Source organism: Dasypus novemcinctus, chromosome 7 (genome assembly GCF_030445035.2).
Source record: "Dasypus novemcinctus isolate mDasNov1 chromosome 7, mDasNov1.1.hap2, whole genome shotgun sequence".
Lineage (NCBI taxonomy): Eukaryota > Metazoa > Chordata > Mammalia > Cingulata > Dasypodidae > Dasypus > Dasypus novemcinctus.
Genome location: NC_080679.1, coordinates 59,949,236 through 59,967,416, shown reverse-complemented (window position 1 = coordinate 59,967,416; position 18,181 = coordinate 59,949,236). Strand labels below are relative to the sequence as shown.

General features: G+C 35.5%; 1 long non-coding RNA gene and 1 other non-coding gene across 2 annotated transcripts in view; one reads left to right on the top strand and one right to left on the bottom strand.

Annotated features, from left to right (window-relative positions):
* LOC139439307 (uncharacterized) overlaps window positions 1-18,181 on the top strand; it is a 117,034-nt gene that overhangs the window by 63,288 nt on the left and 35,565 nt on the right. The gene's annotated exons all lie outside the window — the stretch shown is intronic.
* LOC111760137 (small Cajal body-specific RNA 14) lies at window positions 4,352-4,487 on the bottom strand. Its single transcript, XR_002793917.1, has one exon. It is a non-coding gene; the product is annotated as a small Cajal body-specific RNA 14 (non-coding RNA).

Here is an 18,181-nt window from a genome sequence, read left to right as displayed (position 1 = left end):
CCCCTGTATTTTCTTTTCAGGCTCTAGCACAGACTTTACTATTTCCTGAAAATCTGGTCTCTTGCTTAGAAATTCTCTTAGTTTCTGTTTATCTGTGACTATTTTAATCTTGCCCTCATTTTTGAGAGACAGTCTTACTGGATATAAGATTCTTGGCTGGAAGTTTTTCTCTTGTATCTAAAATATATCAGACCATTTGTCTTCTTGCCTCCATGGTTTCAGGTAAGAAATTGGTGCATAATCTCATTGGGTATCCCCTATATGTTATGCATTACTTTTCTCTTGCTATTCTCAGAATTCTCTCTTTGTCTTTGACATTTGACATTCTGATGATTATGTGTCTTGGAGTTGGTCTATTCAGATTTTTTCACATGGGAGTATGTTATGCTTCTTGGACATGGATATCTATGTCCTTCAATAAGGTTGACAAATCTCCTACCATTATTTCTTCAAATATTCCTCCTGCCCCTTTTCCTTTCTCTCTTCCTTCTGGGACACCCATGACACATATGTTTGCATGCCTTTTAATATCATTTAGTTCCCTGAGACCTTGTTCAATTTTTTCTATTCTTAATCTGTTCTTTTGTATGTTCACTTTCATATAAAAAGAAGAAAGAGGCCATTTCTTCAAGCTCACCAATCCTTTCTTCTGCCTCCTCAAATCCACTATTATATGATTCCAATGTTTTAAAATTTTCATTTATTGCGTCTTTCATTCCCATGAGGTCTGCTATTTTTCTATATATGCCTTCAAATTCTTTGTGCTCTTCCAGTGTCTTCTTAATATCCTTAATCTCTTTAGCCATCTCATTGAGTTTATTATGGAGATTTATTTGAACATCTATTATTAGTTGTCTCAATTCCTTTATGTCATCTGGAGGCTTACCTTGTTTCTTTAGGGCCATAGCTTCCTGTTTCTTGGTTTAGATTGTAATTTTTTTTTTGGTGTCTTGGCATCTGACTTACTAGAGTATTTATTCTTGGTGTAGTTTTTCTCTTTAGTTTTGGGCTTTCTACCCTTTCTCCCTTGCTGGTTGTGCAGTATGAGCCAAGGTTGTAATTGATGCTATAAGCTGTGGAGTCTCAAGCTGCCCTCATTGCACCAGGGACCAATGAGGCTTCGCCCAACTCTCTCCTTTGCCAGGGTTAGGGACAGAGTCACAGCTTTGTGGAATAATCCAAGTCATACAGGCCTAGACTGTAGTTGGCCAGAGAGACTGGTAAAGCTTCACATCCCTCTCTTCCCTGGCTGGGACAGGGATGGAGCTGCAGGTATGGGAGCAATCTACGCAGTGCAGGTCCAAGATGACCACAGTTGCCCTGGCAGACTTCTAATTTTCAGTCTGTGACAGCCAAAGCTACCTGAAGTTACCTGGATAGGCTGCTACAGGGCCTGCCAGCTCCTCCCTGCCAGAGGTGGGGCTGAAATCTAGTCTAGGGCTGCAGGCTGATCTGGGTGAAAGAAACTGGTTTACCATCACTGTGATTTTCCATCAGCCTGGTTTCCCCTCAGGCATAATGGCAGCTACCGGCCTCTTTCTGACTTGGGCAGATTCACACCCCAGCTGTTTCCAGGGTGATATCTTAGCCAGCTGAGTGTACCAATCAGTAGCTGAAATTGGCAGCCAACCATCTCCCCATCCCCTGTTTTTGGGAAATGGAGCTGTCAATTCCAGCCACAGAATAGCTCCTAGGGCAGTGGAGCTACCAGAGTAGGATAATAACTGGCCTCTGTAACTTGACCGGTAATTTCCCAGAGAGGCCAGCACAGATCCCTGCAGCTTCCTTTCTGCTGGGGGTGGCACTGGGGCCTTGGCTACAGCTGCAGTCTGACCTGGATGGAAAGAAGCCGGTCCCTACCAGCACTGATTTTCAGTCTGCCCCACTTCCCTTCGTGCCAGGCACAGAGTTAAGATGGCGGCTACTGACCTCTTTCTGACTTGGACAGGCTCAAACTTTAGCTGTTCTTTCTTAGGATTATACTTTAGCCTGCCAAATTTACTCATCCGTAGCTGAAGTTGGTGCCCAACCGTCTTTTTCTCCCCCATTTTTGGGAAGTGGAGCTTTCAATTCCAGGTGCAGAACAGTTCCCGAGGCGACTTGTGCCTCCAGTGGAGGATGGGCACCAGCCTCTGTGGCGTGGAGCGATCTACTTACAAGTCTTCTCTGCAGATGGCAGTCTTCTTCCATTCCTTCAGGTATTTTGCAGGATGCTCTTCTGGGCTCCCGAAGTGCCCAAATAGGTGCTTCAGCTAGCTCCAGATAGCTCTGGGTATTTACTAACTGCCCTGTATCAGGAGCTGACTCTAGGAGCTCCTTACTCCACTGCCATCTTGCTGGTTGTCCCTGATGACTTTTTAATAGTGCTTAGTAATTATCTTTTAAATTTATTTTTTGGTTTTTATCCTTCCACTAAAATGTAAATTCCTTCCAGCAAGAAACTTATTGATTGTTATCTCATTAGTTCCTAGAAGAGTTCTTAGCACATAGTTGACTTCATAAATTAATTCCAACCCATCATCTTGCTATTTACTTGATAAACAAAAGAAATAACAGAAGCTTAAAATGCAAAAACGGATATTCCATATTTTAAAACTTTTGAGGCAATAACTAATTTACCCCCTGACATCATTAACCTCAAGCCTTCCTTCTGAATCATCTTCTCAGAATGCAAACATGATCTAGTAATTCCTGTCTTAAATAGAAAATCTTGACCCCATGCTCCTCCCCAGCTACTCATATATAATAATTTCTATATTACTCTTCACATCCAAACATCTCAAATGATTAGTATATCCTTATTAGCTACACTTTTCACCCCATATATGTGGTTCAAATGTATGCTACAGCTTCCTCTCCACTACTTTATTGAAACTACTCTTGTCAAAGTGATCAGCAACCAACAACTCTTTTCTGTTCTAATCAGGCAGAGAGCAGCCTGTGATACAGCGTTTAACACAACTGACCACTCCCTCCTTTTTGGAAGCATTCTGCTTTCTCAGATTCCATTCACATTACACTTCCCTGAATTTTCTCCTGCTTCACTGGCTGCTCCTTTTCAGACTCTTTGCAGGTTCCTTATTGACTGTTGGCCTCTAAGTATTTATGGCTCTAAATCTTTCATGGCTCAGACTTGGTTCACTGATGCCTTCTCTCTTCCTGCTTTCCCTAGATAATGCTATCATTTTCCATTGATTTAAGTGCTGTCTAAATGATGGGGTATCCCACGTGTATCTCCCACGTGCATATCTCTATCTGAAAATATTCCCTGGCCTCCAGACATGTATTTACCTGCCTGCTAGACATCTTTACTACTATCTCCTAGCAATCCCAAATGAACTTGCCCAAAGCCAAAATACTTTTGAAAATTGTATACATTTTTCTGTTGCTTCTTTTTCCATAGGATATTTTTTTAAGGTACTAGTGGTTTGGGATTGAAACTCATGTGTGGGAAGCTGGCACTCAACTGCTGAGCCACATTGGCTCCCCTGAGTGTTTTTGTTTTTTTGTTTTCTTTTGAGGCATCAGAAACAAAACCTGGGACCTCCCATGTGGGAAACAGGCACTCATTTTCTTGAGCTACATCCACTCCCCTCCATAGGCTTTTTTTTTTTAAGATTTATTTATTAATTTATTTCTCTCCCCTTCCCCCCCTCACCCTGGTTGTCTGTTCTCGGTGTCTATTTGCTGTGTCTTCTTTGTCTGCTTCTGTTGTCAGCAGCTCGGGAGTCTGTGTTTCTTTTTATTGCATCATCTTGCTGCGTCAGTTCTCTGTGTGTGTGGCGCCATTCCCAGGCAGGCTGCACTTTCTTTCAAGCTGGTTGACTCTCCTTACGGGGTGCACTCCTTGTGCGTGGGGCTCCCCTACACGGGGGACACCCCTGCGTGACAGGGCACTCCTTGCGCGCGTCAGCACTGTGCATGGACCAGCTCCAAACAGGTCAAGGAGGCCTGGGGTTTGAACCGCGGACCTCCCAAGTGGTAGACAGATGCCCTAACCACTGAACCAAATCTGCTGCCCTCCATAGGCTTTTGAATCACTTTTGATATCCTTTAATTTAGATAATTTAATTTCCTCATTTATATTTATGAATCACTTTGTGACATTCTAAGTAGTATCTGTTATTTGTGTATATTTGCTATATGTGCTGCATATATATATGTACACACACATGTGCATGTGTGTGCATGTCTGTGTGTGTAAGCTGTATATTCTGGGCATGAGGTAATTTTCTGCCAAAAAGGGAAAAATATTGCCATTCTTCTGATAACTGGAGTAACTTTCCTGTTTGTATCTTCAAGACAATTTGTGAACCTCCAACATATTCTTTTTTTTTTTTTTCTCCTTACATATATATGGAGCCATCACACAGAAAATCTGATGACTATACAGACCCTGTTGGCAGGAACCATCTGTTTTAATATGTGTGACTTGTCTATGATTGCATTGTACAACTAACAAACACAATCAATACCATGCCTCTAACATATTCTTATTCCCAAAAGATAAATTTGGATTTCATTTAAAGTGAGCCAACTCTTCAAATTTTTCATACAGTTTCTTTTCACTGTATCCAAAGCAAAAATTACTTTTGCTAATATGTTGGCTATATATTTCAGAAACAGGACACTAAAAATTTCAAGAAAAGTAATAAATAAAACAAATCAAACATCTGCTCCAATATTTTACTTTACTTTGTCATAATCTTGTAAAGGCTTACAGCTTTTATTTGTGAGCTGTTGAGATCAGAGATCACTATAATATTAAATTTGGCAGTAAAATATAAGAAACCTATGCAGAAATAAGATTTATAAGGTATTTTCTATAAGGGTAAGTATTTCAGCACCAGAATCTTTTTCATATCTAAAAATTTATTTTTTATATCAGTGTTACAAGTTACTTCGTTAATACAAGATAATAAATGCAATAACAATAAATCCACTTTGGTCAGCAGTTTCACCATCCCACACCCCCTGCTTAGTTTTGTTCATTCCTCAATACTGAGAGATTTGGAACGATGTCTACTCTTTCGTCTTCAAGCTGAGAAGGGATGTAGATATCATGGGGCAGAGGAACGGAATTGTTTTGCTAGCAGTTGAAGGTACCCCTTGCTTTTGGGATAGGACTGGCCCATCATCATCATTTTGTTAGTTGTCCAGGATAGGCTCAAAGAACTGTAGAGAGAGGGTTGGCCACATATCCGCTGGGCTTCAGGGGTCAGCCAGCATAGGAACAATTCAAAAGCTTTAAGATTCTGAGAAATACACTTAACATAAATGGGAACTCATAGTTTCAAGTAAAAGAAATAGAAGAATCATTATTAGTGGATTTATAAATGAATATAAATATGTTACGTTGGGGAAATAGCTTTTCATATACTCCTAGATAGAGCCTGCTGTGGGTTATTGATTTCATGAGGCCACTTGTCTTGTCTATGGTGTCTGGACGTCCCTAGAGCCCTCAGGAGAATTCTTTTTTCAGGCTTTGTTTACTGTTGCAGGGTGTGAAATCTGGCTGAGACCTGCAAAAATGTAACTTCTGGAATGGTTTCCCAGCTCTCTTTGAAATCTCTTTGGAATATAAACTCTATTTTAAAAAATATTTTCTCCTTTTGGTCAAGGTCTTTTTACAAATGCATTGCTGGTTATTGCTTGGAAATAATCCCTCGGTGCCTGGGAGCCTAATTTGTGTGTGTCATGTCCCATGTCAGGGTGAAGGTAGTGAGTCTGTTTGTGGAGTGTGTCCGAACTCTTGATAGCAAAACCCATCTTGACAGCACTTTGGGCTCTCTTCAGCATGCATTTTTTGCAATCATACTTGAGAGTTTACCAACAAATACGGATCACAGACTATAAACTATGCCTTGAGAATCCTGTGGCAAATAAGAAAGACAAGGTCCCCTCCCTCAGAGTTTATATCCTAGTAGGAAACAGAACCTGTAAGTAAGTAAACAAACACAATTGGAATAATTGATGAAGGAAACAGAGGGAATAAAGAGAGAATCTGGTTTAGATGAGGTGATCAGGAAAGTCATTTCTGAGAATATCTTAAAATGAATGGCTATTTAAGCTGAGAATGAAGCAAACTACACCATGTGTTTATAGATACTTTACCGAATTGATACTGTATAAAAGTGCTGAATATTGTTCAGAACTTTCATAGATTTATAAAATGTATAACCTATTTTTTTGTATCTGTTGACTTTTTTCCATACCTGTTTATAAGTAAATTCATAATATGGTAAAAATTACACTTCTTATTTAACCTGTATCAAAAACCACTTCACATAACAAAAGGCTTTTATATTTTTAATTTCTTAATTTTTTATTGTAGTAACATATATTCAGTTCAAAATTTCCCATTTTAACCACTTTCAGGTGTACAATTCAGTGATATTAATTATATCCACAATATTGTGCTATCATCACTAAGTTATTAAAAACTTATAGCCATGAGTTATATTTCTTTATAGATATTAGACCTGTGAGTGGTTAATTTTTAAAAAAATATATTTTTATTACAGAAGTTGTGAACTTATAAAACAATCATGCACATGTATAGAATTTCCATATAACAACACTTCACCACACACGATACCTTTGTGGAATATTTGCTACAGATTGTCAGATAATACCATCAGACTATTACCATGAACTATGGCCCATTAGCATACATTTGACATATTTTTTTTCCATACCCCCCTTTTATTAACACAGCACATCTTTGGCATTGATGCAGGAATATTAGTATTGCTGTTAAGTATAGTCCATAGGTTACATTAATTGTATTTTCCCATGCTTCTCCACATTCCTATCACCCTGCATTGACATATATCCATTCTAGTTCACAGAAGGACATTCTTGCATTTGTACTATTAACCTGTGAGTGGTTAATTTTTGTCCTCATTTACAAAGGTATTCTAATCTTTAATATCAGTCTAAAGTAAAAACTTATGATTGTTTCAGGATGACAGTTCATTTGAGTTATATTTATACATATTTTGACATATTTGTGTTTTTTGTGCAGAGAAATAATCATTGTAACATAGACTTAGCATGAGGGAAATTAAAGTTTTGTAAAGTTAAACATTTCATGAATGTATTTACAAAATTACACTATTTCTTCATAACATTTAGTAGCTTGTTTCTTCCTCATGAAGAACTTTTTCTCCAGTAGGATGTTAAATGTTTCCAATGCCTAAATAAATTGAACCATCTGAGATTAGATTCTGTTGAAAGGTCAAGATGCTTTCAGACTTTAAAGTTTATGAAGTTTGAATCTTAATTCTATTAGAAATTTATTAAAATTATTTTAGAAATTAAAAAAAATAAGTCCATCTAATGATGGAGGAGGCTGTTTATAGAGTACTGATAAATGTTGTTTATGTCCAAGTAGAATATATTGTAAAAACACACAGCCAACATTTTTAGCTTTAAGCATTATTGCTGGGATAAGAGTTATGAAATTCTAGTTGTTAGAAGCTAATTAGACAATAGATTCACACTTTTCTGTTTAGTAACTCATTTCCTACAAAATATAAAGTTACTTTGTGACTGTTTCATAAGTGTCATGCTGCCTAAAATTCAATCACAAATTTCAGTCTGAATGGATTTCATGCTTCAGATCCATATTCTTATTAGATTCAATTTTCATGATGACAAAACGGTAGCAAGTCTTCATAGTTGATTAGTATTGCTGTTGTTTTTAATGAGAAAATGTTTAAAAAATATGAAAATGCTTTTCATTTAGTTTACAAAGTAATTTAGTATACTTACTTTATTTATCCTAGTAAAATAGTTAAGATAATTTTGAGGCAATACATTAAACTGAAGATCAGGGAAGTACCTTATCGATTAGAAAATAGAATTGAGACCTAGAAAGTTTCCTGCTATACTATTGCCTTCCTTTCAAGAACAGCATATGCACAGGTCAGGCATTCATGTGGAGTTCTTTAAACAACCCTTGGTAAGTCCCCACTAACCAAAAAGCTCTCTCCAGATTTGGAATTGGGAATATCACCATTTCCCTAGTGTTTTCAAATTCTAGATGCATTTTTAGATTAAATTCTAAAGCTTCTGGGAGTAGTAAGAACAAATAATAAATTTTTGAATGGTCCTCATAATGTTGTTAGATAATAGTTCATAATGGCTAGAAAAATCTTTAAGAATAGGATTTTATATAGGATCATACGGAAGAGCAATGAAGGCAGAACAAAAAATTAATGTTTGATTTAGGATAAACTTTTCTAGGTCTAAAATGAAAAGATTGGAATTAAGTGAAACAAGTTCTCCCCCTTTATCTTGACTGTGCTTTTGGTAGGTCACATGAAGTATTGTGGTCTTCACAAGAATTTTCTGTGCAATGCTAAGAGTTCCTTTTAAGCATTAGATATGTTATGTTATTGGTTATCAGTGTGATAAAACTAACCATTCTTAAGCTTTCATGTACTTGCCCAGCACTTGTTAGCTGATGCACTTCATGTTTAACTGAATAAAATTAGCTTCTTCTCTTTGTTTAAGTTTGTATAACCAGACTTCAAGATAATAATCTAGGTATTCATTCAGACGTGGCTTTGCTTGGACCTTAGAGTCATCTTATTTGAAGAGGTTGATGGAGCTGGAAATGCTTTAGCTATAAGAACATATTTAGTTGGAAGGGCAATTAAAGGAACACAATGTTTCTGTTTTGAGTGGCAGGACCAGCTTCTCTCCTAACCATGAATAACTGTTCTTGTACACCCATAACCCCCCTTTTTAAAATAGGGTAGGGGAAGGTGATCCAGGTGTAACAAATTGTTTATATGGTTCTTGATATATGTCCCTGAGTTAATGGTTCATGTTGTCAGTGCTAGAGCTGACATCATCAGGCATACAATGATTTTGATTCAATGATGCATGTAGTGTGTGCTTACTATCCTGTATAGCAATCTCCATCCTTGAATACAGAGTGGCCACACCATGATATGATGAGCATGGAGATGTTTTCTTTTCCACAGAATAGCAAATCACATACTCATCCCAGATGTTCCTTCCAACAATTTGAAAAACAACTACAAAATGAACTATGCTGAACCCAAACATCATTGTGGCTATTTTGGGGCAGGAGTATAGACAATATAATGGCTGTGCTAGTGAGATGAAATTAACAATTTTATCTAGTATTTATGCTGAACACATTAATATAAAATTTCACAAGAGTAAGAATTTGCTTCTAGAAGAACCCCTTTCTATTTTTTTTTTAATTTTTAAAGGATTTTTAAAATTGGAATTTTCATTTCCAATGAACAACAAATATTCTCATTTTTGTTTATGAATGATTTCCCACTTTTCTCGGTCAAATTATATTGCTTTCCTCTAGAACAATGAAAATTTTCTAGATTAGACCCACAATTAGACTATATCTTTCTCAGTAATGAATTCAACATTAATATTTATGGGATTATATTGTTAGATGATGATGTATAATTATTACAATTATTAATATTAATATTTTATTGACTTTTCAGAAGTTTCTACTCTTGGATTCTAAGCTTCCAGAAGCAGATATTTTGTATATTCTGACGTGATATCTCAGAATATCATGTAGTAATCAGTAGCTACCAGATTTTGTAAATCTATGCTGGTTTTCATGATGTAGTGATAAAAATCACTATACTCCCAGGACTACCTGATAGGAGGACACATTTTAGAAGACTTTCCCCATAGTATGGATTAATTTATAAGCTAAAATTTTGAATAACCAAGGCAGCAGAGACAAAATAATTAGACAATAGAATCAATTTCAATGTTTACACATTTAATAGGTAAAAAATAGTATCTCAGCATGGCCAATTTGTGTCTCTCATATTAATGACATTGCATAAGTATATTTTCTTTTTCGTGAACTGTACATATTTTTTTGTCTATTTTTATATTCAGTATTGGTCTTTTTTCTATGGAGTTTTAGGAGCTATTTGTATTTGAGAGGTATGAGTTGTGAATACTTTCTCTTTTGATGCCTTTTGATTATGCTCAAGGCACTTTTTGCCATGCATTAAAAAATATAGTAAAATTTTTTTAGCCTTGTGTTTTGTACCATAGTTAGAAAGGCCTTTTCTACTCTGAATTTTAAAGTAGTCAAAGTGTTTCTTCTTATAATTACCATCGTTCCATTTTACCCATTTAAATCAGGTATCCATTTTAAATTTATCAATGTAAGACATGAAGTATGAATTCAGTTTTATCAAATTTTTCTAGGTTCATTTATTGCATTTTCTTCTGTTCTATTTTTGAAGTAGTTTCCTTTAAAATTTTTTTGAAGTATATCATTCATACATGAACATATAGAAACAATAAGTATATTTTAAAAGTTGTGAACTTACAAAACAAATAAGCATATTTTTATACAGGACTCCCATACATCACCCCACCACCAACACCTTGTATTGTTGTGAAATATTAGTCAAAAACTATGAAAGAGCATTGTCAAGCTATTACTACTAACTATAGCCCATATCTTACACTTGGTGTATTTTTCCCCAACACCACCTGATTATTAATGCCCTGTATTAGTACTATACATTTGCTATACTTCATGAGAAAATGTTCTCATATTTGTCCTGTTAACTACAATCCATTTTCCACCACTGGATTCCCTGTATTATACAGTCCCACGTTTTGTAAAACCCATTTGAAGTGTGCACTCAGTGACTCTCATTTTCTTCACAGAGTTATGCTGTCATCAGCTCAGCCAATTTTAGAACATTTTTGTTACTCCTAAAGGGAAAATCCCATACCTCCTTATAGCCCTCCCCCCATAGTTGTCTCTTAATATTGATAAAATATCTTCTTTGCCATTGCTGCAAAATATTACAATATTACTGTTAACTATTGTCAATAAGTTACAGTAGCTGTAATTTTCTTGTATATCACCATATTTTAACACTTTGTAAGAGAATATTCTTGTATTAATACTATGAGCCACAATCATCTACCACCAAAATCACTGTTATACATACCTTAGATTATTCTCTGGTTTTCTTTTAATTGACATTTATATCCACAGACTACCCTTTCAGACACAATCTCATTTATAAATCAGCAGTGTTAGTTATACTTACTATAATGTGTTACCATCAACTCTTTGCAATAAATTGTATAAAAATTCTGCATATACTGAACATCAGCTCCCACTCTCAACCCAAATTCTATTTCCTAGTAACCTATACTCTAGAGTTTCCTTCTATGTTATACACTGTATTTCCATGTGCATTTGCATATATTTCTTGACTTTCTAGTTTTTATTTATCTGTTACATGTTCTTAAAAATCCATGCTGTATAATTTGTTTCAATATCATGTTCTGAGTTCCCAACTGCAGAGTTTTCCTGTTTCAGATACATACCTAGTAGTAGGTTTTCTGGATTATGGGTTCTGACCACTTTCTGATATACTAGGTGTAGCAGTTTGATATTATTGATGAATTCCAAAAAGAAGTATTGGATTATGTTTGTAATCTGATCTGTACATTATTGAGTTATGATTAGAGCATTGAGTCCCCACCCCTTGGTGGGTGGGAACTCACAGATAAAAGGCATGGCAAAGAACAGAGTTGGGGGTTTTCTGATGTTGGAGTTTTGATGTTGCAGTTTGATGCTGAAGACTTAAGCTGAAGCCCCGGGAAGTCAACATTCAGAGGAAAGCGAAGCCAGCCCCAGGAAGAAAGGAACCTTGAACCCAGAGAAAAGCAAGCCCTAGGAACGTAGGAACCCAGGAAGCCTGAACCCTTGCAGACATGAGCAGCCATCTTGCTCCAAATAGACTTTGATGAGGGAAGTAACTTATGCTTTGTGGGCTGCTATCTGTAAGCTCCTATCCCAAATAAATAACCCTTTATAAAAACCAACCAATTTCTGGTATCTTGCATCAGCACCCCTTTGACTGATTAACACTCGGTAACTTCCAAAGAATATTTATCAGATCTGATGAACATTATATGAGAGTTTTTATAGCTCCACATCTGAAGATTTATGATTTTTTATTTGTTGATAATCAAGCAGGAACAAAATTATTTGTTATTGTGGCTTTTATTTGTATTGTAAAGATTACTAATAAGGTTAAACATCTTTTTATATATGTTTATTGGCACTTGTGTTTCCTTTTCTGTGAAATGTTTCTTCATAGCTCTTGCCCATGTTACTCCACTGAATTAATAAAGAAAAGAAAATTTTCCTTATTAATTCACTGGAGATTTTAATGCCTTGTCATTTTAAGTAATATTTTTTCTAGGAAATATTCAATTTCATTCCAGTTTTTTCCAATATTGTCAAATAATTTTAATATTGTTGGAGAAAATACGATGTTTACTGGGACATGGAGACTGAAATGACTATAGACAAAGGAAGATTAATTGAGAAGCTCTCCCAACGGAGGGGGTTTGAAGAACAGACTTCAGCCCATTTCCGGAAGGGAGGGGGGGTGAATTTATACAGAACTTTCCTAGGCAGGGGAATGATAGTTGGTGGGAGGGGGTTGAGGGTCCGAGTGAAGTGCAGGGGCCAATAGAAGGTCTTAGAGATGAAAATTTTCCCTGAGAGTGACTAGAAGATAGTGGATTAGGGATTTATGGTTTCTTGGAATGCTGTAGGAGCAGATGTTTCTTTGTTCTGTGGGAATTTTATCTCCCTCTGGTGTGTAGGTTGGGTAGGTTTCCATTTCCCTTTACTCCCATCTCTATGTGGTTTTCTTCTTTAACCTGTGGGGAAGTGCCTTGCCCTTGGACATGTAGGCTTATGGGGGATGGGGTTAGCCTTTCCCCAGTGCATATCAGGGGAAATTGAGCTACAGCTTGTTAATTATTGCAAACCTCTAACAAATATTATTCTGTTGTTAGATTTTACAAATTCTGTCATGTTTGTAGATTTGTGCTTTTCTCTTTTTCTTTTCATTAGTCTTGCCAGAGTTTTGTCAATTTCATTAGTCTTTTTAAAGAATAATGTTCTGCCTTTGTTAACCACTTCATTAACACATTTTTTCTTGTGTTGTGATTTTTTTTCCTTTTTATTGTCTTTGGTTTTATTTTATTTTTTCCTTTTATCTAATTTTTATATTGTATGTATGTGACTTTTTTCCAGATTTTTCTTCTGTTTTAATATCAGCATTTAAGACAAGATATTTCTCTCTAAAAACCACATTAGCTGCATTCTGCATGTCTTGGTATGTAGCAGTTAAATTACCATTCAGTAGTTGGCAATTTCTAATTTATTCTTGAAATTTATTCAACTCTTTATTTAGATGTGGGTTTGTAAGTTTCTAATTGCATGCTATCTTTTAATAGCCATTTGCAATTTTTCTATTAATTTCAAATTTAATTGTGTGGGATAAAGGATATCACTAGTTGCTTGAATGTATAGAGATTTGCTCTATGGCCTAGTGTGCATTCATTTATCATAAATATTTCCTTAAAATCTCTATATTTATCAGGTTGTATAAATATTCATTAGGCCAAATTTGTTAAATGTGATTTTCAAATAGTGTATATCCTAACCTATGGTTACCAAGAACCATGAGAAATAAACCCCGTTGTGATATAGATTTGCCAATTTTTTTCTTCAAGTCCATTGCTGCTACATTATTTGTTTAAAATTATTATACTTTCTGGGAAATTGAACCTTAAATATGTATTGATACCTTTATCATTTGATATATTTTTACCTTTATTTTATTTTATTTGTAGTTATAGTTAAAGTCTTTTGCTTTATATTTGTTTGGTACATTATTTTCTATCCTAGAGAATGGTTTTTAATAGCCAGTTGGTTAATTTTTGTTTATAACTGTAAATTAAATCCATTTATAATGTACTGACATTTTGGATATATTTAATTTCATTTCTATTATATCATTCTGTGTTTTCTTTTGACCCATTTTAAAAAATTTATTCTTTCTTGCTTTTTTTTTGGATTTTTTTTTTTAATCATTCCTTCACCCCCTCTGTTGTTTTGGAATTTATGTACTTGATTTCTATTATTTTAGTGGTCATCTTAGAAATTTTTATATTTAATACTGTCTCCTTGTCTTTAGCAGTCCTACTATGAGTTTATCGATTTTGTTAAATTTTTCAAAACTTACTTTTGCTTTTTTATAGTTCTTTCCATTTATTTAATTCCTGTTTTGCTGGCTTTTTTCTTTAACTTTCTTTTGATTTAATTTGTTCTTTTTTTAAAATTTATGAGATGATATTAATTCTTCGATTGAAGGAAATACAGAAATAATCTTATTTGCATTGCTTAAATCTTCCTTATACTTTTTTTTTTCCAGTACTGCTAGTTACTGAGAAAGGTGCCAAATCTCTACTTGTAATGATGGATTTGTCACTTTTTCCTTGCAGTTCTTTTGGTTTTCCCCAAAATTTTAAATCTATTTTATTGCTAGTTAATAAATTTTATATACTATTTTGGGATTTTAAACATTTGTTATGATGCAGTATTATCCTTTATCTCTAATAATGGGTTATGTCTTTAATTTTGTATATTAAAATTTGTGTGCTAACATAACCACACTTGCTTTATTTTATTTTATTTTTTTTAAGGATTTATTTATTTAATACCCCCCCTCCCCCGGTTGTCTGTTCTCTGTGTCTATTTGCTGCATCTTGTTTCTTTGTCCGCTTCTGTTGTCGTCAGCAGCAGGGGAAGTGTGGGCGGCGCCATTCCTGGGCAGGCTGCACTTTCTTTCGCGCTGGGTGGCTTCTCCTTATAGGGCGCACTCCTTGCGCGTGGGACTCCCCTACGCGGGGACACCCCTGCGTGGCTCGGCACTCCTTGCGCGCATCAGCACTGCGCATGGGCCAGCTCCACACGGGTCAAGGAGGCCCGGAGTTTGAACCACGGACCTCCCATGTGGTAGACGGATGCCTTAACCACTGGGCCAAGTCCGTTTTCCCACACTTGATTTATTTTCATTGTTTTAACCTGGTAAATAGTTTTTCATCCTTTATGTTTTAGGTGTGCTAAAAGAATTGGACTTTATTTGCTTATCCAGTTTACCAATATCTGTCTTTTGACTGTTGGGTTTAGTCTGTTTCCATAAATTGTGAATATTTGTGTCTTTGTAATCATTTCTAACATCTTAGTTTATTTTTATTTATACTGCTGTTTCTAGGCATATTTTTATTTTCTCTTTTGCCATTTTATGGATTAACTGCATTCCCATCCCCCACTTTTGGTTACCCTAGTAACTTTGACATGTTTATTTTATCTAAGAAAGTAAAAATTCAATCTCTGCTCCCTTGTCCCAAAGATGACATTTATATAATTCTTTAACAATGACCACTCCCTCTTAACTAATGTACAGCCTGTCGAGTAATACAGTTCTAATTTGTACTCCTAATCCCCCTAACTAGGCATTATTTTATTGTTTTTCATAGCAATATTTGTTCATGCATTTCCTCCCATTTCTTTTCAATTTCAGACTTTACTTGGTTTGAATTAAAGTTGGGTTTTAAATTTGGGTCCTGGTGGAGGTCAGGTGCAAAACAATGGGCAACCAAGGCCATGATGCACAAAAAAAGATAGAGAAATAGATTCACACAGAAGTCAGGGATTGGTTAGTTTAAAGCAAACACAAGCCAGGGGGAAAGGGGCTGCCGGGTTTGAGAGGTAGGGACGATTAGCTTATCATTTCGGACCAGCTGTGGGATTTGGGTGAAGTATATGGGTGGTGTTTGTGGGGCTGCAGAAGTGGGCTTGGGTTCTGGGGTATTTATGCCTCAGGGCTGGAAAACCATTTATTAAGCAGGCCAAAGTTCAGTGTGAGGCAAGTGGCTTAGCCAAAATAAGATAGATGCCAAGGCAGCACACAAGAATTTTTTTGATAGTTTTGACTTTCCTTCTTGGATCATTTACTTTCTTTCTTTCATGAAATTCTGTTGGTGATAAACCACCTTGACCTTTTTTTAAAAGGTAGTTTTACTGGTTATACATTTCTAAGTGGACATTCTTTTCTATTTTCTCTTTAAAGATATTTTTCCAACTTTCCATCCATTACCAAAACATTTCCTTCCAAATAAAGTTGATACTGGCTTTTCCATTTATGCAAAGAAGGTTATTGGATTTTGCTTAAGATTGCATTGAATCTTTAAATCATTTTGGTTAAAATTGACATCTTAATGATACTTAGTCTTCCAAACCGTGAAAGTAGAATATCCTTCCATTTATTTAGGTCATCTTTGATTTTTTCTTAGCAATGTTTTGTAGTTTCTGTGTATAAGTCCTTTATATCCTTGGTTAAATTGACTCCTAGATATTTGATTCTGTTAGCTGTTATTGTAAATGGATTTTTTCCCCCTCACTTTCCATTTTAGACTGCCCGTTACTATTGCATAGAAACACTATTGTTTTTTGGGTATTGATCTAAGTTTGGTTTTAGGGTGATGTTGGTCTCATAAAAAGAGATGGGTTATTTTCCCTCCTCTTCAATTATTTTGGAAGATTTTGAGCAGCATTGGTATTAAATTCTTATTGAAATGACTGGAATTCACCTGTGAAGCCATATGGCCCTGGGCTTTTCTTGTTTGGGAAGATTTTTGTATTTTTTTTTTTTTTCCTTCACTTGCAATTTTTATTTCTTGCAATAAAGTTTTATATCTTCAAACTGATTTGTCACTTAAAAATTACTACTTACTACTCATCATATATATATATATATATATATAAAATATTTATGCCCCCCCCCGCCCCCACCAAGGAAAACAGAACCAGGGAAGTAGTAATTTAGGAGGCATTTAAAATATGTACTGCAGGTTCATAAAAAGGCTTTCCAGCACACCGTCTTGTACATATAGTACAAAATGGCAGCATCTCAAGTTCACCTGAATGAAGTCCCAAATTCCAGCCCTAGGCCAAATGACACAAATGAATATCCAGGGAATAACAAAATGGAACCTTGGTCATTGGCTTCCATTTACTTTCCATGGTCGTTAGAATGGCCTTCAAATTGTTTCCCTTGGGGAAGTAAAAAGTAAGAAAATACAGAGAACAACAGCTGGAAACAAAACCAGAAATAATTTACCTGGGTCACAGAAATGAATTTTTTTTTATCATGTTTTTCATTAAGTCCCCAGCAACTGAAGGAGCAAGTTCTAATAATGAACTTCTAAAGGCATGTAGTTTTTCACACACAACAACTTCAAAGAATTTCTTCCCCTCAAACTTAGCACAATCAAAGACAGAATACTTTGGGAGGGACAGGAAGAACACAGGAGCAGGAAAGTGTATGCTGAGGCCTTGTGTATGACCAAGGTGGTACACTTCATATACAGAAGCAGTGAATGATATTATATGCTACTTACAAAGGATAGTCTAATATTAATATGCAAATCAACCACACTGCTAAATATTGTTGTCTTTATTTTCTTTTTCCTTGCCCAGCCCTATCTAAAACATAAAATAAAACTAAAGGACTGAAATGAACAACCCATTAAAATCAGGAATGAGTTATGAAAATCATAAAAAATTTTTTTAAGTAATTAAGGGTAGTTGGATTATAAAGTATACAAAGTTCAAACAGCCAGGGGTAAGGTCTCCAAGAAGATTTCCTGGGGTAAAGGAGAAGGCCAGATTTTAAAAGACAAAGTGAACACATAACATCAAAGCGTAGGCTTTAAAAGGCTTTAAGAAAACTTTAAAGAAAATAGCATTTCTGGAAATATTCATAAGAGCAAAAATAGCACTTGCACAGTAGGATTGTGAGGAAGGAGAAAACTGCCTGTAGGAAATGAAAGCAAATTCTTACATTAAAATGAGATAAGTCCTGAACTTAACTATGTTAACTATGATAGTGTATCCACTAGAAATATCAGACAGTTAAAAGCTGGCCAAGAGTAAAGGATTCTAAATGAAAACAAAAACATAAGCATTGACCCTTTTTCTCCCTAGCCCAGACCTCAGTCATTTTGTGCACTATAAAGAGTGAGGTGTGAAGTATTTTATCATAATCAAATGTTGCCTCAAAATAAATGTTTTTTTCCCATATGTATTTCCACTGTAAAAGACATGTTATTTATTTTAAACCTTCATTCCTGAATGATCCGTGCCATCAATAGTCTTGCCTGGATTGGGGCATGGCAGTTTTTAATATACCTTTTTAAAAATGATTTATTTATTTACTTTATTTATCACCCACTTCCCCCAGATGTCCTCTCGTCT